Source organism: Hypanus sabinus, chromosome 12 (genome assembly GCF_030144855.1).
Source record: "Hypanus sabinus isolate sHypSab1 chromosome 12, sHypSab1.hap1, whole genome shotgun sequence".
Taxonomy (NCBI): Eukaryota; Metazoa; Chordata; class Chondrichthyes; order Myliobatiformes; family Dasyatidae; genus Hypanus; species Hypanus sabinus.
In genome coordinates, this window is record NC_082717.1 from 53,723,355 (window position 1) to 53,745,417 (window position 22,063).

Consider the following 22,063-nt stretch of genomic DNA (forward strand, 5'->3'; position numbering starts at 1 on the left):
TCTTCTGTTCTGCACCTTACTATATTTAATATTAATGCATTTTTGTTATCTATGTGTAGATTTTAACCTTGTCTTCATATGTGTGTTATGTGCTTTACACCCTGCTTCAAAGAAACGTCATCTCATTTCTATAAACATTATATGGCTATGTAATTATATACAGGTGTCCCTCGCTTTACGAATGTTCACTTTACGCCGCTTCGCTTTTCCAAAAGACCTACATTAGTAACCTGTTTTTGCATTACAAAGAGGATTTTCGCTTTTACGAAAAATTTTTCCCATATAAATTAATGGTTCGTCAGTTTACGTCATTTCGGCTTAAGAAAGGTTTCATAGGAATGCTGTACCTTTGTAAAGGGGGGGGACAGCTGTATATGTATGTAGTTAAATAAACTTGACTAATAGAAAATGCATTGCTTTAATGCTGGAAAGTTGACATAGATCCTAAGGTTTAAAATACACGAGTTAGTGGAAATTCTTTTTGGGCAAATAGTTGGACTCCCATATTTAGACAAATTGCAGCGATGCCTAGTACTGCATAATCTAAATACATTATGGGAAATGGTCAAAAAAAGAAATGAAGTGAAATATGAGGGTTGACGTTATTATACTTGAATCAGAACAGGTACAAAAATCACTTAGTCAGTCTTACAACTTTTATTTTGTCTCTTCACCTGAAGTATGAGTTTACTTGGGACATCATGGAAATGCATCATTTATCCTGGTTTCACAATCAAAATAAGGTTTGTTTTGGTTCCTGGTTAATACAATAAAACTATCTTTTATAATCACCAAATGTACAAGAACTGTAATGTCTTTTATCCAAGATGATGTGGTTTAGCAATTTAGAACTTGAGTACGATCTGCCTGCAACAAGAACTTTTTTATCAGGCATTTCAAGTGGAAGTGGTTAATTTATGGCCGGACATGCTCAAGTTTAAATGCTATGGTTCATTTTTTTTCAAATGGGAAATGGAAGGGACTGCATGGAAATTTTGCACAAAGTTCTGGTGGTCTATTGTTCTGTGGCGGAAGTTTGTGTATTTTGTTTTGAGAATGATTATGTCCTGTTTGTCAGAATTCAATCAGTGGAATAATGAAGAATGTAGGGTTAGATGAAGAAAGGATATTCAGAAAGTGCTATAGTAGTAGCTGCAGGCCACTTTATAGTATAATTCACAATCATGAGTTATTGCATTTCAATGCACCAATTCATTCTCTAAATATATCCGCTTCACTGAATTGTTCACAATCATCTCTATTAAAATTCAGAATTTCTAACTTGCTGTACTTTGGATTTAAGGTCGCAAAATTGCAATTTATTAGGATTCATGTGGTGCTGTAATTTGAAATGACCTAAATGGTTCCAGCTGTCTTTTGTATCCTGTTAATTTAAAGACAGTCTGACATCTTAAGGGCCAATTTTCACATTCTCTGGAACTTAATATAATGTTTTGAGAGAGTTTTCAAAGGGGTTCACAAAGAAATTAAATTTGACATAATTGTATATAATTCCTAAAAGTCCCTTCATTATATATCAGATGGAAATTTCAAAGTTCAGTTTCATCAAAGGTTATTGCTGCATATGCCAGTTTATGATCAGAATTAGTTTACTCAGAAATAATCCTTAATTGTACAATTAATGCTTGTGTTACCTGTCACACAGATTAATTGGAGGGAGGACACAAGTGAAATCACAAATTAGTAGGTAGGCCCAACAAGTACTTGAGAAAGGCAAATGCTGTGTTTGCACTTATTATGAAGGGATTTGAGATTCACCTGGAGTTTTGAGGCACACCTGGAGTACTGTGCAGATTTGTTCCCTTTACCTGACAAAACAATAGCGTTGGAGGCAGTTCAAGGGAGATTGATCAAACTATTTACTGTGATGAGATTATTGTCTTATCAGAAGTCAGGGCAGTTTGAGTTTGTATTCCAATCACAAACAAGAAAAAATCTGCAGATGCTAGAAATCTGAGCAACATACACAAAGTGCTGAAGGAACTCAGCAGGCCAGGCAACATCAATGGAAAAGAGTATAGTTGACATTTTGGGCTGAAATCCTTCGGCAGGACAGCAATAGATATTTGTTTACTTCCTCCATTTACTGTCCTATTGGACTTATAGAACACAAAAAGGAAATAATAAAATAGAATATCCTTACAGTTTCAAGCATACAAGATCCTAAAGGGACTTGACAGATCAGGTGTTCTCACAAATGGGAGAGCTACTAACAAGGAGACATACTTTTGTATGATCGGTCCCTGATTTTGTAGCTGAAGTGTGTGAAAGTTTCCTCTCATATGGTAAGAAATCAATGAAATTCACTTGTCAGCTAGGGTGCTGGAGGTAGATCATCAGCCATGTTTAAAGCAGACAGATACATATTTGAACAATTGAGCAGTGGAGTGTTTTGGGAAACAGGCTCAAAAGAACTATGAGAACAGCATGAAGCAGCCATGGTCGAATTGAATTGCAGAGCAGGCTTGAGGGGCCCTGTGGCTTACTCCTGGTCTTATTTTCTTGTGTTCTGTAAGGTACAACAGGACAGTAAATGCGGGAATAAACAATGATCTATTGCTGTCCTCTTCCTTGATGTCTGCTTTGCTTCATAATATGGTTTTGGCAGTACTTACACTGTTCTGAATTTATCTGATTTCGTAGGGTGTACAATAGTGATATTTTGATTAAATGTTACATCTTTTTCTAACTTGATCTTTAATCATTGAATAATGTAGCACAAGTGTACACTTTAGTATGTTATCCATCTCCTTTCCTCATTTTCCTGGAATGTCTTAACCTTTCAAGCTGTTAATGAACTTGAATTTAAAATTGAGTTTATTTCCACTGCACTTTTGAACAGTTCATTCTAAATTCTGATTGGTTTTACTGAACAAATTTCCATGTTTGTTGTAATTTTGTTTATTATCCCAACTCTGTATCCTCTGATTGTCATTGTTTCTCCCACTGGAAATGTTTCTTCTTATTTACTTTAACAAATAATTTTTGAACATGTTTAGTAAATTTTCCTTTCTCTGCTCTAAGGAAAATAATCTCAGTTTTGCCAGTCTGTGAATTGAACTGGAATACCTTTAGCCTAATACAAACTGCTTCTGTGCTCACTTACTGTGTTACAAATAAAACCTGTCTGGCAGAGATTTAGCAAAACTATTCTATTGTTGTATCCAGCTTTTTTTTTAGTTTTCTCAGTTTCCCTTACACAGTGGATTCCTGTTATTGGGGCTATCTGTTAATCAGGGCAATCACTTATTTTGGACAACTCGTAAAGAACAAAAACTAATCAAGAAAATAACCAGGATTCCCTTTCTTTATTTGGGATGCTATGCTGCTTAGTAAGGCCAGGAGGCTGTTAGTTTCTAACTAACTTCAGTGGGATGGATTAGAATGTTTGTTAAACACGACACCATGTTTAGAGTGAACAGTTTTTAAATTGCATCCGTTACATGTATTTCTGTTCAAGAAGCAGTGATATTAATTTTGACGTTGTCAGTTGCCAAGGAATAAGCAGTAAGACAACCCAGAACTGTTTTGCTCGTAAGAGTTTCAAACATTCAGGCTTGGAGATGCTGGAAATGGCTGGGAGTAAAAATGAAGCAATTTCACTGCTTCAATAAATAGAAACTACAAAGAATTTGAAGGTATTTCCAATCATCTTGTATGTTGCAATGAAAATGAAGATTTGAAAGATAAGATTGTCAATAGCATTTTAAGAAGGTAGTCCATAAGCTGCAGCAGTGCCTGCATTCAATCACAGTCAATCAAAACATGGCAGCGTATGTACTTAGGATGAATTCATGACGAAGTAATGGACAGTTGTACAGTACTATAGTCTGGAGCAGCTGTTAATTGGGCCAAAATGTACTGGTCCTGATCTGTCCCAATTAACCAGAATCCAGTGTATCTTCAAATATTTGTGTGTAGCCATTTGGAAGTCTGAGTTCTTGTGCTCCCTTTAACATTTAGCTGATGTGGTTCAATCACTCCTACAAAAGTGCATCACTTCCCATTTTGTTATATAATGTTTGATCTGTTATGTGTTTCCTCTTGTCTGATCCTCCTGAATTCAGAATGCTTCAGTAGTTACTACATTTGAATTTATCCTCATCTGCAGAATTTGAAGTAGTGCCTGTACATACGTCCAGGCCATTAATGTATATTACAATGGTCCTTTGCCTGAACACTAATCCTCAGGGCATTGCTTCATTTCCCCCATTCTGGAAAAACAAGAGTGTTTGGATCCATGCTGTTACTGACTTTTAAACCCATCAATTTTAATTTGTGCTGTGAAATTTGTTTTGTTATAGTGAAATTGAACTGAAAAGGGAGTCAGAAAGGCAAACACTTGTTTAAACAGAATAGAAGTTTCATATACCAAGCAATATTAGAATAGCCCAATATCTATTATAAATGTATCATTAGTTATTTGTTCCATTTATCATTAAGTGAAATCTTTAAAGGATCTTTTGCATAATTTTGCCATTTTTTGGTAGATTCAAAAACAATCTAAAGGAGGTGTGTGATACAAATATAAAGCAAACTTTTGGCCATATGTTCACACTTTCATGCTTTGCATGACCATAGTATAAAACAAATATACTGTACGCACGTCTCTACAAGCAGTTAAAAGCCAGATCCATAATCTTAGATATTTTCAGGCATTTTTTTCATATCTTAACCTCTTTAGTCATGCAATGTGTTTCCTCATTGATAGACGTATTTGAAATTATGAGGGGGATAGATAGAGTTGACGTGAATAGGCTTTTTCAATTGTAAATGGGGGAGATTCAAACAAGAGGACATGAGTTGAGAGTTAAGGAGCAAAAATTTAGGGGTAACACGAGGATGAATTTCTTCACTCAGAGAGTGGTAGCTGTGTGGAATGAGCTTCCAGTAGAAGTGGTAGGGGCAGGTTCGATATTGTAATTTGAAGTAAAATTGGATCGGTATATGGACAGGAAAGGAATGGAGGGTTATGGGCTCAGTGCAGGTAGGTGGGAATAGGTGAGAGTAAGCGTTCGACATGGACTAGAAGGGCCGAGTTGGCCTGTTTCCATGCTGTAATTGTTATATGGTTATAATGAAGTTCTCTTTATGAGGTGGGTTTGTTGAAAATTGGCATAAGAGCTGTATCACATGTTGGGAAACCCCAGGGAGTTGGATTTCTTGTACACTGGTTACTTGAGACAAGTCAGGATCAGTACTTTTTGCCCAATTAAGTGGCTCCCTCAATTAGCAGAGGTTTCATGGAAATAGTTAAAATGGTATTTTTTAAAAAAAAAGACAAACTACCATTTAACTGATACAAATTATGTATTAAAATACAGAATAAATTAGAACACTACCAATACTACTACAGTACTATATCAGTTCCTAATAGTTATCGATGGAGGAATTCATCCAATGATCGAGTGTACACTGCCATGATCTTTAGATTGACTGTAAATAAACAAAATCATTTAGTACAAATAAAAGACTGCCTTCATAGAATGTTATCAACAATGCATCCTTCAAATCTTCATTTTCAATGTAACATTCAAGATGATTGTCAATATCTTCAAATTCTTTGTAGTTCCTCACTTGAAGTAGTGAAATCTTCACTCAGAGCAGTTTCTGGCATCTCCAAACTTGAGTGTTTGGAACTATAGTGAACAATTCTGAATTGTCTTACAGCTCATTTCTCACCAACTATCAGTGACTAAAATCATTACTTTTTGAATGCAAACACACACCACTGATGCTATTTAAAAATTGATTGCTCTGAGCATGGTGTAGTTTAATGGCCTCATGAGTGCATGCCACTTCCGTTAGTTAGAAACTGTTCAGCAACAGTCTCTTGTCTCAATTAAGTGACACAGTGTCCCAAATAAACAAAGGGAATCCCAGCTATTTTCTAGATTAGATTTTGTTTTTTTTTATATAACTGGACCAAATAAGTGGCTGCCCCAATTAACCAATACCCCAATTAACCAGAATCCACGGTATTAGTTTTCAGATGCAGTCTTAAAATATACCTGATAGTCAGTGGACCCTGTTGTAATAAAACAAGTGGACATGTAATTTATTGCAAATTCTCAATAAATGTAAAATAGTAATTAATGTGATTTTCCTTTCCCAGACTCTGTTCTCCTGTCCTTTTCCAATTAAAATTTTACTTTTGTTTGCCACAAGGATTTTCACTAGTCAATACATGTGTTGCTTAAATAGTTACACATATGTTTATTCAGGCTGCTTCAATATGTATAGTATATTACACTAGTTCCGCAAAAGGGATCATTTTCCTGAAATTCAGTGACCAGGCAAAGTTGTTCAAGGTACTTTGGCTGAATTCTGCTCCAAAACCAGAGGAAATAAATTTGTCTTTGTGTATAAGCATTTGAACATTTATCATTGGTGTGTATTTTGACAATGGATAACAAGAATGCAATATTGAGTATCAAAGTTGTAATAGTTTAGTGACTAGTGCAGGTTCCACATAATTAAAGAGGTCACATCAAAAGTTATTTTGAAAAACTTCCTAAGGATGATTAGAAATGTCAGTATTAAATTTCAAGACATCGGACAAGTGTAGAGGTACTTGGAATATTTATCAGGTGTTATGTTTTGTAACTTCTAAGCCTTAAACTAATTCAAAGAGTCCGAAATGTGAGTTTAACTATTTGTTTACTTTAAGCGAGGCATGCATTTATCATGTAGTAGCGTGATGACATATGCAATTCATGTATTTGTACATATAACCTGTAATGAATTATTAAAAGAACAAGAATGCTTAATTAACATATATACAGAACTATCTATATGTACACACACAAAGATACTCAAATAATAAATACTCAACACTACTCCCTACTTGGCTATATTCAATAAAGAATGTATCTCAACTATATGCACAGTATAGTTGCATAATGCAACTCCTATATATAAACATCCACAGAATTGTAAATTTTAAATTGCCATATTCAGGCCTAAAGATTTAATCACTGTGGAGGTTGTTTTCTTTTGTGGGATATCATCTCTCCTGACAAGGGGGAGTTACTGTAATTGGCAGGTGAGACCTGTGGCTGTGAAAACATTCTCAGGTTCTGGGGCTTCCTCCATGGTGATTATAGGAGTTGACTCCGAGACTGCAGGAAAAGGTACATTTAGTTCACTGGAGTTTTCTCTTATAAATCCTACTATTGCTCCCTTTACGATCTAATCTCTCTGCTTGGTTTCCACATCCACACCATCCTCTGATGAATCCTCTGTTTTTGTATCTATATCGACTCCCTTTTTTTGGCGGTGTCTTTGCATCGATGTTTACAAGCAGCTTTTTGTCTTCCACTTGGAAGTATACGCAGCAAATTTAATGGACACAGAGTAGATTCTGGTTCTTCATATTCACAAAAAGCCGAATGCTTGCATTGCTTCCTGAAGATCCTTGAACTTTCTTCCAGGTTAAAATCAAGCCATATTTCACAAGTTACTGCCTGATTAATACATCAGAGACTTTCACAGATACATTACCTACAAAAACCGTTATAGTTAGACCATTGCTGTCATCACTTTCACAATTCCTCTGAGCAGCATGGTCTGTACTTGGCCCAATATGCTTTCCAACTACAGGCAAAGAGGTTGGCACCAACCACCAACCTCAAGCCATTTGTTTCCTGTTGTGCAGTGGTTCATGGTGTACAGTGGAGAGACAGTTGTGGCATAATCCAGTACCTTTCTAAATTGCCTTACAGATGGCTTTACTGTAGGGGATGTGACATACCATTTGTGGATGGATCTCCATTTGTAGTTGACTCAGCCAGGTCATGTCCCTGTAATGCTGTTCTTACCACATACAAGCTCAATGTGGCTTGTTGATTTTTGTGTTTCACTGTTTTGGATGTCATTCCCACAGGAGTTATCTTTTCTCCATTATAAATTGTTTGGATATCTGCAGGATTAAGTTCAATATCTTTGAAATTCTGTTCAAACTCATTTTGTGGAATGACTGAAACAGCCCAAGCCAGTGTCCAATTCCACTTTAATTAATTTGCCATTCCCTTCTGGTATTAGCCATTTTGCTTTTCTATTGTTAGCTTTCACATTGTAAGTCTCAAGGGACGGAGCCATGTGTCACTCTCATCATTATCAGATTTTTCATTAACAACATGCAGATTGATCTCTTTTTGAAGCTGCAACTTGACTTTCTAGCTTTTTCTGTCCCCTCTGCAGTCCATTTACTTAATTTTGTGGGTGCTCAACTTGCTCTTTGGATATGTCCAACTTTGTTGCATTTTGTTGGATTAATAAGAGAATACTCCAGTGAACGAAGGGCATCTTCTCAAGATCAAGATGCACAAAGTAGAAGAAAAAGGAAGAAGAAAGGTGTCCAGAGCTGTCATAGCCACTTCCTGCAGTCTTAGAATCAACTCCTCCAACCACCATGATTTCACAGCCACACGTCTCACTTGCCAAGCAGAGTGATTCCATATTTGTTGCCACTGTTATGTTTTGTAATTTCAAAGCATAAAGCTAATTCAAAAGAAGACATGGGAGCCTGAAATGTGAGTCTAACTTGGCGTGTTTGCTTTAAGCGAGGTGCAGACTTATCGCGTGGTAGTGTGATGATGTATGCATTTCATGTAATCGTACATATAACCTGCAATGAATTATTTAAATGAGCAAGAATGCTTAATCTATATATATATATGTGTGTGTGTGTACACACACACTCACTCACTCACTCACTCACTCACCCTCCCTCCCTCCCTCTCTCTCTTCCCCCCCAAAATCAGGGAACATTGTGATTCAAAAGTACAGCTTCCGAAATTTCCTTGCAAAATTTGGTTGTTAAATGGTTGCTTGTTTCTCCATTGAGTGTGCTTCTAGGAAATGATACTCTTTGTGTTCAGTTAAGTCTTTTGGCTCTGGTGGATTGTACTGAGTGCAGAGCTAAGAATTGTTTTAAACTTCTAATATATCATTGCATTTGTATATTTTGCAGCACAGGAAGACCATAAAAGACTGGGTTGCTTCTGCTATTTAATGCACTATCTGGTTTAACTCCTTCCTGTTACTCAATCATACTCTTACTTGTGCTTACCCATGGCCAACGGTTCAATACTGGCATGCCCACGTTCAAAGTTTTTATTCTGTGTTACAGACTTTTTCAGTTTTGTCCATCCTTCATTTGTAAAAGAGTACATTTGCCACTTTGTAGATGTGTGAAGTGTGGACTTCATTTCAATCAGGCAGAAAATCCCAGATGGCAAATTCAGGGTGGATGCCTTTCATGACCTCAGGATGTTTCAGAGGCAATAGAGTCACCATTGTGATGACAGCAGTTCAGTAATAACCTTGGTAACAGCAATATCCCCATAGGCTGCAATGTGAAAATGAGCCAGTTAATCTCCTTAAATGCTATTGATTGAGAAATCTATATCATTTGGGTAAATGGAGTTAATACCCTGTCGGTTTGTTATAGTGACATAGGAGCCTTAACTGTACCCAAGAGAGTAGATGATGCCTCACTAAAATATACTAGGTAGAATCAAAAGGAAACAGAGCACAGAAGGATTGTTTAGCCCAATTTGTCTGTGCTGACCAAGATGCCCATCTACGCGAGTCCTACCTGCTTTTGATTGGGTTGTATCGCTCTAAACCTTTCCTATCCATATACCTGGCCAAGTGTTTTATGTAAATATTGCTATTGTACTTTCTTGAACCACTTCCTTCAGAGGGATTACAGCTTCGGAGTATGCAGCATTATATAGTCAATAAGACCTATCTTTTTAAGTCTGGAGTGAATCGGGTGCAGGTTCTTTGGAAGAATGTGGATTTGGGTCCAGTCAGGCAGCACAGTCAGTGGGTTACAGCTGTGTCAGACAGGGAATCAGTAAAGGCTTCGGGATGCAAGGGTGACTTCCAGTTGAGAACCTCAGGTTTAATTCTATCATGGCAGAGGTGTATTACCCAGCTAGGAAGTAGGAGGCGAGAAGTGAATATTGCATGGAGTTGTGGTGTGTTCCAAGACCATCTATTTTAAGTTAGCTTTGGTGCAAAAATCAAATGGTGCAGTTCACATATGGTAAGATAATTAAAGACTTAATCCAGAGCTGGTTGTGGTGTTTTGTTGTCATTGTTAAGTTTGGCTTAATGCAGGTGGCAGGATGTTATGTTTGGCAAGAGAATGCAGGCAGGACCTTGCCTGGGCTTGCAGTGTGCTTTCTTGGAGGTTGTTTTAATTTTATTGGTTGCCGCACTCAGGTAGTGGCATTTACTCATGGGTAATGAATGACTCAGAATGCTACTTCTGTATATGGGCGCCAGATGGGATTCTGTCAGTGACCAGGCACAGTACTCAAACATACATCTACATTGGGTCTGTAAAGGAAATAATTTTTAAGTCCTTGGATTTGGATATCCTGTTCTGTGGTCTGATGCGGGTCAGGTTTTAATTTTATAAGTTGTTAGACCTTTGCTCACCACAGTATTGGAATATTAGTTTGGAATTTCGTGCTCGAGAGTTCATGCCCTTTTGACTGGACAAGACTACTTAAACTACCATCAACTGAACCAGAGTTGACACCAACGAAGCTCAACATAGTAAAGCATAGAGAATGGTGTTCTACACATTGTTTTTGACATTAGGTTTCTGTAATATGAACTGGGCAGTAACTATTAAAATGAAAGCTGAGACATTTTCAGAGTACTGCATGTATGCAAGTTTAAAGAAAGTTAGGTTGGAGGTTCAAGGTTCACGCACAGAAACTGGCATAATCTTTTTCAAGTACAGTTTAAGCAACGTTTTCTTCTTTGTGAAAATCAGATATATCTGACTCTTGTTAATTTACAGATTCAATTATTTTTATACTTGGGTTTTGGCATGCAAAGTATAATGTCTTATTTCCAACATTAATTGAATGATCCTAGCACTGAGAATCTCAGAATACAATTTGCATTGTATAATGTAATAGCAAATTCAGCATCATTTGTTTAAATAAAAGTGAGAAACTATCCTAAATAGATAAAAGCACCTGGAAACATAGTCCCAATTTCTACTGGCAATGTTGACGCAGTAACTGAAATACTGAATGTGGTATTTCTGAAGTAAGGGCTGCTTCCGCCAAGAGGAAACTTCCTTCTGACTGTTGCTTGAAGATAACCCTCAGCCTCCACCTTCTGTCATTATAAGCATTTGTGCAGTTTCCTTTTTCCTGCCTAAGTTCTTCATATAATCTGATCTGTTTGTAAACCCCTGGGAAAACATTATGACCGTGCAGGACAAATAAGACCCCACCTATAACATGTACTCTCTTGGGATTCCTATACATCTAAAAATACAGCCAATTCATAGCATGTTTCTTAAATAACAACGTGGTAAGGCTAACCAGGTTTTACACATTTTGGCATTCATTTACATTCTCTACCACATGTAATACCTAATTTGTTCTAAGCTTCTGTAAATAAATTATACTGTTTGCATACAGATTAAAATATTTACACAAATGTTGAGTGTATATATATTCTGAGACTATTGTAGAAATAACATTTGATTCTTTTAATGTTCCTTGCATAAGCATCAAGGAATAATACCACATCCATAGAGGAACCAGTTTTGCATCTGTTTTTTTTTAAATTAGGAAATAAGCAAAAGATGGAGATTGAATGTGTGCAAAAATTAATATTGTATTGAAACTCTGACAGTTGTGCAGTCAGCCATCCATCAGGTTGACAGTTACTTCCGATATTGATGTTATTTGGTCTAATATACATTCAAGCTATACCAGCCTTTGGCTTCTTCTGTGTTGTTGGAAGAATTTTATTTAATTATGAGAACCATGTGACTATTCGATTAATTCTGTTTTGTAAAGGCCGTGCACAAAATTGATCATGTTCGAAGGGTCAGAATATGAATGGTATGATATTTAATGTTGCAAAGCCTCCATAGTCCTGTGGGCTAGAAAATTCCAAGGATTCAGTGGCTCCTGGATAAGTAATTTCATCCTAACTGTGTGTTGAATGGCCGAACCCTTACTTTGAGACAATGATTGATCTAGATAACCCAGCCAAGGGTAACTCCAAATCTATCCCAAAACCCATTTAGGAAATGGCTCATTGCAGCCAAAAAGCTCTACTTTAACTTCATCAGTCCACAGGACTTGTTTCCAAAATGCATCAGGCTTGTTTAGATGTTCCTTTGAACCTTTTGAATAGAACTTTTTGGCCGCGATGAGCAAAGATATGTTTGGAGAAAAAAAGGTGCAGAATTTCATTAAAAGAACACCTCTCCAACTGTTAAGCACGGGAGTGGATCGATCATGCTTTGGGATTGTGTTGCAGCCAGTGGCACGGGTAGAGGGAAAAATGAATTAAATTAAATACCAGCAAATTCAGGAAGCAAACATCACACCCTCTGTAAAAAAAAGCCAAAGGTGAAAAGAGGATGCCTTCTACAACAGGATAATGATCCTAAACGCACCTCAAAATCCACAATGGTCTACCTCAAGAAGCACAAGCTGAAGGTTTTGCCATGGCCCTCACAGTCCCCTGACCTAAACATCATCGAAAATCTGGATAGACCTCAAAAGAGCAGTACATGCAAGACGGCCCAAGAATCTCACAGAACTAGAAGCCTTTTGCAAGTAAGAATGGGGGAAAATCCCCCAAACAAGAATTGGAAGACTCTAAGATGGCTACAGAAAGTGTTTACAAGCTGTGATACTTGCCAAAGGGGGTGTTACTAAGTACTGACCATGCAGGGTGCCCAAACTTTTGCTTCGGGCTCTTTTACTTTTTTTTGTTATTTTGAAACTGTAAACGATGGAAATAAAAAAAGTTTTCTTGCTTAAAATATTAAAGAAATGTGTCATCTTTAACTTTATCCCTTTTGGAAATCAGGTCATCTTTTACTTGCTTAGCTATTCACAGTAACAGAAATTTTGACCGGAGTGCCCAAACTTTTGCATGCCACTGTATCTGTGTTGTAGTACAATTGGCTATATTACTTTACTTTATTGTCACCAAACAATTGATACTAGAGTGTACAATCATCACAGCGATATTTGATTCTGTACTTCACGCTCCCTGAAGTACAAATCGAAGTAAATATAATAAAAATTTAAATTGTAAATCATAAATAGAAAATGAGAAAAGGGAAAGTAAGGTAGTGCAAGTCAGGTCTGGATATTTGGAAGGTATGGCCCAGATCTGGGTCAGGATCCATTCAGCAGTCTTATCATAGTTGGAAAGAAGCTGTTCCAAAATCTGGCTGTATGAATCTTCATGCTCCTGAACCTTCTCCGGAGAGAAGAGGGACAAAAATGTGTTGGTTGGGTGGGTCGTGTCCTTGATTATCCTGGCAGTACTGCTCCGACAGTGTGTGGTGTAAAGTGAGTCCAAGGATGGAAGATTGGTTTGTGTGATGTGCTGGGCTATGTTCACGATCTTCTGCAGCTTCTTTCAGTCTTCGACGGGACAACTGCCATACCAGGTTGTGATGCACCCTAGAAGACTGCTTTCTACAGTGCACCTATAAAAATTAGTGAGTGTTTTAGGGGACAGGGCAAATTTCTTCAGCTTTCTCAGGAAGTAAAGGCTCTGGTGGGCCGTCTTGGCAGTGGACTGTGCTTGGTTAGACCAAGTCAGGTCATTTGTGATACTCGCCCCGAGGAACTTAAAGCTTCTGTCCTGTTTCACCTGCGCACCACCGATGTAGATGTGGTTGTGAGGTCCGCTACTCCTTCTGAAGTCAACAACCAATTCCTTCGTCATACTGACGTTGAGGAATAGGTTCAAACAACACACACAAAATGCTGTTGGAACGCAGCAGGCCAGGCAACATTTATAAGGAGAAGCACTGTTGACGTTTCGGGCCGAAACTCTTTCAGTTAGTCCTTTGTTGTTTGGATTTCTAGCATCTGCAGATTTTGTCGTGTTTGAGGGATAGGTTATTGTCTTCACACTATGCCATCAGGTTCTTAATTATTATCAAAGAATTGTGCAGAAATCCAAATCTCTCTTTCCCCAAACACCCAAAAAACTACCTTACCCATTGACTAGACTATTATAATGGATGGATAGAAGTAATTCAGTGCCTTTGATGCATTTAACTGTCCACTGCAAACTCAGCATCCACCTATTCTGGCATCACCACTTTCATAGCCTACACTCTATGTAGTGTAACTTCAAGCTGTGGTTTGTTTTAAGAGGAAAGTAAAACATCTTTATGTTCCTGAGATATAAGATCATAAAAATACAAACTGGATAATTAATAATTCTACAGCTTTGACATAAACCTGGCTTTCTTGGGAGCCTACACCTGCCCCGTATTTAAATCTGCCTCTAGTTATTTTTGTGTTAACTGAAGTACCCAGCCGATGATGTTGGTTGTAATCACCACATGCTACCTTAGACCCAACTTCTGACACTTTATCCTTTCTTGTGCCATTATTTTTAATACTACCTTCTTGATTGCCTCCAACCAGCATACTGCTGTTCTCATTAAGTTGCCTTCCCTCCTTTCCTCTATGTTGTTCCACACTGAACAAGTCCCCCATTCCCCTGGTGACTTCCATCTCCATATCTCACCTCATTTGTCCTCTTTCTGCCAATGCAACAATCATTCTTCATTAACGTTCCTGTTGCTCATATTGATATTGGTGCTCTCTGATCAATTATCTTTTTCCTTAGCTTCAAAATCCCTTATATCATTATACAGGCCTGAAAAACTATTAGCTCAGGTATCTCAAAGGGATGAGTCAAATTGTTCCTGGTATGTAATTTCCTTGGTTCTTGATTACTTTAATTGGTTTAAGAAAATGTATTCATAAACTGTTGTTCGAAGATAATTAATGGGATTGCTTTGAAAGGCCCACAGGCATAGTATTTAAGCATAAAAGAGACTTCTTAAAACATATCAAGCAAAGCATACTGCATACCACAATTGTGTATAAAGCTGTTTGATTTGTTGGAGGTTTTTAAAGGCCTTTTCTGCACTGCCTTTCCTTTGTATCTACTATGAGATGAAGGTCGATCAGTTTTTTCATGTGGTTTATACAAGATTAAAAGGATTTGAGAATGAATTGCTTAAAAAAACCTTTTCTGTTTAGCTTTTGTCTCATTTTGATGTACAAAGGAGTATTTTGTTTAATTTGCTGCCTGTACATCTTCATTCAGGCAGAACATATGAGATTTTATCACGCTATAAATAGATAATAGGCCTCCTATAAAAAATATAGACTAAAAAGCTCTGTTATTTCCCCAGATAACTGAAGGTCATCTGCTGTTTTCTAACTCTGGTTTGTGTCACAATACTGGTGCTTCTGAGATCAGTAAATAATCTGACCACTCATCCCTTGGTATGAAAAGAATCATTAAGCTAAAGTAGAAGGGAGTTTGACTTTTTACATAAGGCAATCAAGGCTTTACCCTTTTCAAAGGTATTCTCTGTTTTATCCATACTCCTTCCTCCATCCCCTCAGCATTGTAAAACTAACTTATTTTCTCCCTTCCCCAATTCTGATGAAGGATATTCGATCTCAAACATTAACTTAATTTCTCTGACAGTACTTGCTGCCTGCCCTGCAACCACTTCTGACATCTTTTGCTTTTATTTTAGAGTCCAGTATCTGCAGTATTTTGATGTATGTTGGCCTTTTCTGAACCAGGGCATTGATTAGTTTTGGGTTTTGATCTGATTATTTTACTCACTGCTGCCCTCTTGAGGACAGCCCACATAGTGGTACCGATGTCCATGATATCTGAAGCAGCTACACACATTAGTACATTTTCACCCTGTTGTCCAGGACTTGTGCATTGTAATTTGTCTAATTCCATCCATCTTGGATCCCCTGATGAACTAAAAGATGGCCAAGGTGATTTCCATGCGAGAGGATTGGGGAATGGATCACACCTGTGGCAAGTATAATAGCCCCAAGAGCACCTCACATCCAATGACCAGGTGCCTCCCAGTTATTGTCAGGGAGCATCGACCACACACTCTCAGTTTCTGTTTTACTTTCCCAGTCCACTCCAGCAGTTCCTGTTGCACGCCTCAGTCCCTCTAAATTGGATCCCCAACATCTTCATATAATCAGCCTGATGGTGAAGGAACACTGGATCAGAATGAGAATCAGATTTTATGTCACTGGCATATGTCGTGAACTTAGTTGTTTTGCAGCAGCAGTACATTGCAATACATAATTTTTCAAAATTATAATTAGTATATATATTACAAGTAGTGCAAAATCTGTGTCATGGTTTGGAGACTTGTGTGCCTCAGAGACCCAGGGAGCCATGCAGGGCCTAATGCTTTGGCTGTTGGTAGGGTCACTCATGTCAACAAAGTAAAAGGTCGAGGCCAGAATAAGAGAGGTCCACCGGTCCTCCAGGTTTGGGGATTTAGTTACGGGGTAACAGCACTGACTGGTCAAACAAAACTGTTATGGAAACAGCAATGAAGAATCCTTCTACACCTCTGTATTCCTAAGTCTCTACCTAGGATTTGTACGGCTGACAATGAAAACCAAGAGAAAGCTATTGGCATGACGAAGGAAGCCATATCCTAGACCATGACCATAATTGTTTTAAGTCAAGGAGAGACAGAGATGGAGGATTTTCATTGCTGCCCTAAACACCAGTGGCATAACGGGCAATAAGTAAGTGCAAAAAGAGAGTGAAAAAATAATGAGGTAGTATTCATGGGTCCAATGTCCATTCAGAAATCTGAAGGCAGAGGGGAAGGAGCTGTTCCTGAAATGTTGAGTGCGTGTCTTCAGGTTCCTGTACCATCACCTTGATGGTAGCAATGAGAAGACATGTCCTGGGTGATGGAGGTCCTTAATGATTGATGCTGTTTTTTTGAGTCATCACCCTTTGAAGGAGTCGTGGATACTGGGAGGCTCGTGCTCATGATGGGGCTGGCTGAGTTTACAACTTTCTGCAGCTTTTTCAGATCCTGTGCGGTGTCCCTTCCATACCAGACAGTGATGCAACCAGTTATAATGCTCTCCATGGTACATTTGTAGAAATTTGCAAGTGTCTTTGGTGACGTACCAAGTCTCCTCAAAATCTTAGTGAAATACAGCAGCTGTCATGCTCTCTTTGATTCTGATTCGGCCTGATGTGTAGGAGTTATCGGATTAATCAGGTCAATCGCCAAGGAGCATGTCCTCACTCTTTGTGTGATTATCTTTGGCCCATGATGCCAACTCAAACTGGTCACAGATGCTGATCAATCTGCAAACTGACCTTGGATCTGAGCGGAAGACATTAACATAGTGCACGCACAGGGAAATTTTCACCTGGGTCCCTTGACTGACTGGCAATGTCACCTCTCATACTCTCATCCTTCTGAAAGGCTTTGGCAAAGACTTAGCATTAAGCCCATCGAGTTTGTTCCACCATTCCATCGTGACTAATTTATTATCTCTCTCAGCCCCATTCTCTTGCCTTGTCCCTGTAACCTTTGAAGCTCTGACTCACCGAGAATCTGTCTGGGTTCTGTTCAGCACACAAATGACATGGCAGCCCTGTCTGACTCCAGACTTGGTGGAAGAACTGGCTGTTCCGCACCCATTAAGTTGGACTACACTACAGATGTCTGTGTAGAGCAGCTGGATGCAATTTCTGATTCACTCCCCAAAGGCTATTTTGGAGAATCAGCTAGTGAGCAGCTGTCCCCATGAAAGGCAGTTGCAAGTTGGTCATATGCATCTTGAAATAGAACGAGCCATAAATGCACTCTTAACTCAACATGAGCTGTAGTTTTGTAAATTTTTAATATCCTTAGATCCCAGCCTCATTAAAACATGATTAAATTTTGCATACTTAAAAATTGGGGCTTATGATAATAATTCACACCGAGTTGTGGTGGGATAAGTACGTAACTCCGTGGTTTGAAGTTTCTAGCTGGACATCTGTGTCCTGAAACGGTGCATTCTATTTGTAATTTTAAGTATTATGTATCTGCTGTCATTGGCTGAGCTGAGTCAAAATAATCCATACAGATTTTTTGAATCCCAGATAAACTGTTTTAAACAAAAGATTTCAGTTGAGATTATTCTGATTTTGTCAGGAAAAAGATCGTAGTGTCAGTGTTGATCTGGGAGTCTCAAATTTATCAATTGCTGGAAAAGCTTAATAAATTATAGATGTGTTCCAATGCAGTGGTGCCACTCTTTAGCTGGAGCATGCACTGTCAGATTTGCTAGTTCACGATGAAAACAGTTTTTTGTGTATTTCTTTTCAGATGATATATGCGAATATAGGTTACATGACTTTTTAAATTTTTAAGATTTGATGATTTGCTATAATGTTCTCGACAGTTAGAAACCCATAAATTTGTGTAGTTAACGTTCAATGTGACAATGTAGGAGACAGACACGGAACCCTGATAATGCTGATGATTGTTAACTCTAGGACAGGATTCTAATTTTTAAGCACAAGATCCCCTACTTCAGCCGCAGTGAAAGGCAAGATCAACTCCAAATCGATTAGTCACAGGCATGCGCACTGGGGCAAAAAAGACCGGAAGTAAAACCCCACAACCCGGATGTAGAAATCATGTATAAACACCAGGGGTACCACCCTTTTTGGCACAGCGGACCAGTTTAATATTGATAATATTTTTGCGGACTGGCCAACGTGGGGGGGGGGGTGTGGTGATGGGGGTGTTAAACATGACAGGAATACAGCTATACTCGAAGCAGCTTCCTTATGTCCAGTCTATTCTGCTATTTAGTTTACGCAGCTATCAGGACTTAGCTTCTGTCCCGCTTGCTGACGTTTTTTTCCACTGGAAAAAAAACTCAACGGGTTTGTTTTAAGTGCAGGGTGCTTGGACTCGGTACCAAAGCAATTTTGAGGGCTACATTGCCTCATTAGACAGTCTCTGGGCCCAAACTCCAGCCTTGGCCAGGTGTGGCTGGTTGTGGGTGGGATGAGAGGACAAGGTCAGGGCCGGAGGTCCCCGTGCCGGAGCTGTGGCGGTCACAGTCCGGAGAGACTGAGCGACTGAGCAAGGAGTGCAACAGGGCGCCTGCCCGCACCCCCCTTGTAGGATCTATCAGCTGACAAAAGTTTGTTTCAGGAGATCGCAGCGCAGTAGTTGCTCTGCTACTTACCAAACCCTGAGTCTGAATTAGGTCGTCTGCGAATATCTTAGCACCAGATTCCCCACGAACATTCGATGTGCTAAACAGGTTCAGAGGCGGCGCCCATCTGTCCGCACTCCAGGCCAGCAGCATTGGCATTTCCCGCTGGCCGCGCAAGGGTATCACTGCGTTTTGCTGAATGATGACCTTGCGTGTGTTCAAGTTCAACAGTGGGTGTGACAGGGAATGAGGAAAGGTGCAGCTGACTCATCATTTCCTCGCGGGGCTGGGGACCACTATGTAGTGTGGGGGAGTTACACGCATGAGCACTGGGCAGAAAGAATGGAATTAAAACCCCGCAACCGGGAAACAATCTCTCAACAGTGTTTGTGTATTTATTTTTCTTTTTTATTTGGGATCTACTGGGAAAGTCTCAAAGATCGACCAGTCGATCACGATCGACGGGTTGGTGACCACTACTTAAAATAAACAAACTTTTTGACTTTTAAATATCTTTCAAAATAAGGGCCTTTTCTGCACTCTATCTCTAAATAAATAAAATGAATATCAAGCAGTTTTGTGTTACTGTTCAGACCTTTTAAAAACAAAAAATAACAGGTCTGTCATGTAGATACGTGAATAGTGTAGCTGGTCTCTGTGCAAACCAGTTAGAAACTAGGTGCAACTATTGTACAGATTCAAGATTGTTTGTACTGCTTTTCATGAAGAGAAAACTGCCATGGTGTTGATCAGATATGTATCTTTAAATGGCAGTATCATGATGTAACCACTTACCAGGTTACTTTATAGATGTTTTTGGCATAGAGAGACATTCCAAAGTACAGGAAGCATAACAACAAAGAAATTGCAAAGACCAGTGCATGTTGCTACTCCCAGACAAATGGGTGGCAGCTGGGAATTCCCAATAAACGTTAGTTGGCTTGGCCTTAATAAATCTATTAAGTTATGCTGGGCTTTTCATGTCAGGATTTCACAATGTACCACAAATTTAAAGTGACTCTGAATCATTGCTTCTTTGCAAAAACCACAACACTCACGTGGAAGCATTTGTCTGGATTCTCTCAACTGGTCTCTGCAACTCACTCTTGTCATCCTCATTTCTTCAATCCCCATAATTACCTGAACAAGGTGAGAAGACAGGCTTTATGTCCCTGGAACTGAGCTCAAGATAAAAGATAGTCTGATGAAAATGTTTTGGTAACCCTTGCCAGATTTAAACTATCAGCTCCAGCTTTGCCAGCTCTCAAGGCTATTAAGGTTTTAAAATATTTATGAATTTCAAAAACAAAAGTAGAAATCTATTGAAAACAATATTTAATAATTGAATATATGAAATAAAACATCATTCAAAAACCTCGAGATTCCATATTATCTTTGTTCTCTACAGGGTTGCAATTCCATTTGGATACGCAGGCTTATGAATCCTAGAGGAAGCCTGGGAATCTCAGCAAGCTTTTATTCCATAATTTTAACTCCCTATAGTGTCCAACACTGGAGCCACTACGTTCAGGACCTCCACTTATTTGGTACAGAAACACACCCTTCAGCCCATCTAGTCCATGCTGAAACCATTAAAACTGACTACTTGGGTCGACCTGGAGTGGGACCATAGCCCTCTGTGTCCTACCATTCACGCACCTATCCAAACTTCTCCTAAATGTTGAAATCGAGCTCACATGCACCACTTATGCTGGCAGCTCATTGCACATACTCATGACCCACTGAATGAAGGATGGGGAAATGTGAGGGGAATCATGTTCCCTTTAAACTTATTACCTTTCACTCTTAACCCATTTTGCAAATATTTGCAAAATCTGGGCCATTTTTCATTGATGGAAGCCTTTCATAGAACTGTTGTTAAATAGAAAACTCTTCAATGAAGCTCGAACCAGCACATAACCAAATTAATGAAAGTATAATTGTTCATCTATATGGACATTTTTAACTGATCTCTGATTCCTGATGCAAAAATAATAAGATGACTGCAACTTAAGAACATTCACACTCATGAAGAATTCAGCAGTGGTGGAACTGATACTGAGACTCGATTTGTTTTCTGCTTACCATTGCTCTGTTTTCTGTTTGCCAAGCAATATGGTATAAAATTCCTTCAAGATTTTTTTTGGCCACTATAATAACAAATGGAAAATGATATCTCATTACTGTGTCTGCATATTTGAATACTATCATCTTGGGAGAGCTCTCTTGAGTCAGCAGTACAGGTGATTGTGTCTGCATTACTGAAGGTTTGAAATTATATTGCAGCCAAGTCTAAAGTCTGTCCAAGTCATCTCAAGCTTGGACACTATACACAAGAGTTATAATTCTATGTAGGAAAAGACCCACTGTTCTAAAGAATTCAAATTAACTTTGCTAACCGTGTTTAAAGGTTAGAGATGTGAGGTATAGGTGGGGTGTGGTGTTCACCCTGCAGTGTGGTGGGCCTGGCGGAAATATCGCTGCTCCTCTTGGCCGATGACAAGTTCTGTGAAGGCACTGTCCTCATGGAATCAGTCCTTTGTTTCCAGCTGCTGTTAACCAAGGGCTTCAATGCTTACCTACCTCTCATTAGATTTGCAATGTATGAATTAGCAGAAGTAGTAAGACTAGTAGTAAAAGAAACTAGAAGTAGTTTCTCTTGTCTATTTTGATATTTAATGTCATAGCTAATTTGATAGTAACCTCAACTGCACATTTCTGCCTTACTGTACCTGAGAAATAAGCTAAGTCTTCTTCTGTATCCCCTTTGACAGAGTGATTTCCAAAGATTTGGAATCCTCAGGGGCGTAAAACAATGCCTTTGCTTTAAATAAGCAGCCCTTTAGTTTTGGGTTCTACCCAGAAGGAAATCTTATCTGTAAATCCACTTTGAATCCCTCAAAATCTTGTGTGTTTCAGTCAAGTCTTAGTTTTCTACATTGCATGCAAGCCTTGCCTGTGTAACATTTTCCAATAAA

The 22,063-nt window shown here is 38.7% G+C and overlaps 1 protein-coding gene across 3 annotated transcripts in view; it reads left to right on the top strand.

The window, feature by feature from the left end:
* sptbn1 (spectrin, beta, non-erythrocytic 1) overlaps nt 1-22,063 on the top strand; it is a 258,196-nt gene that overhangs the window by 151,326 nt on the left and 84,807 nt on the right. The window lies entirely within an intron of this gene.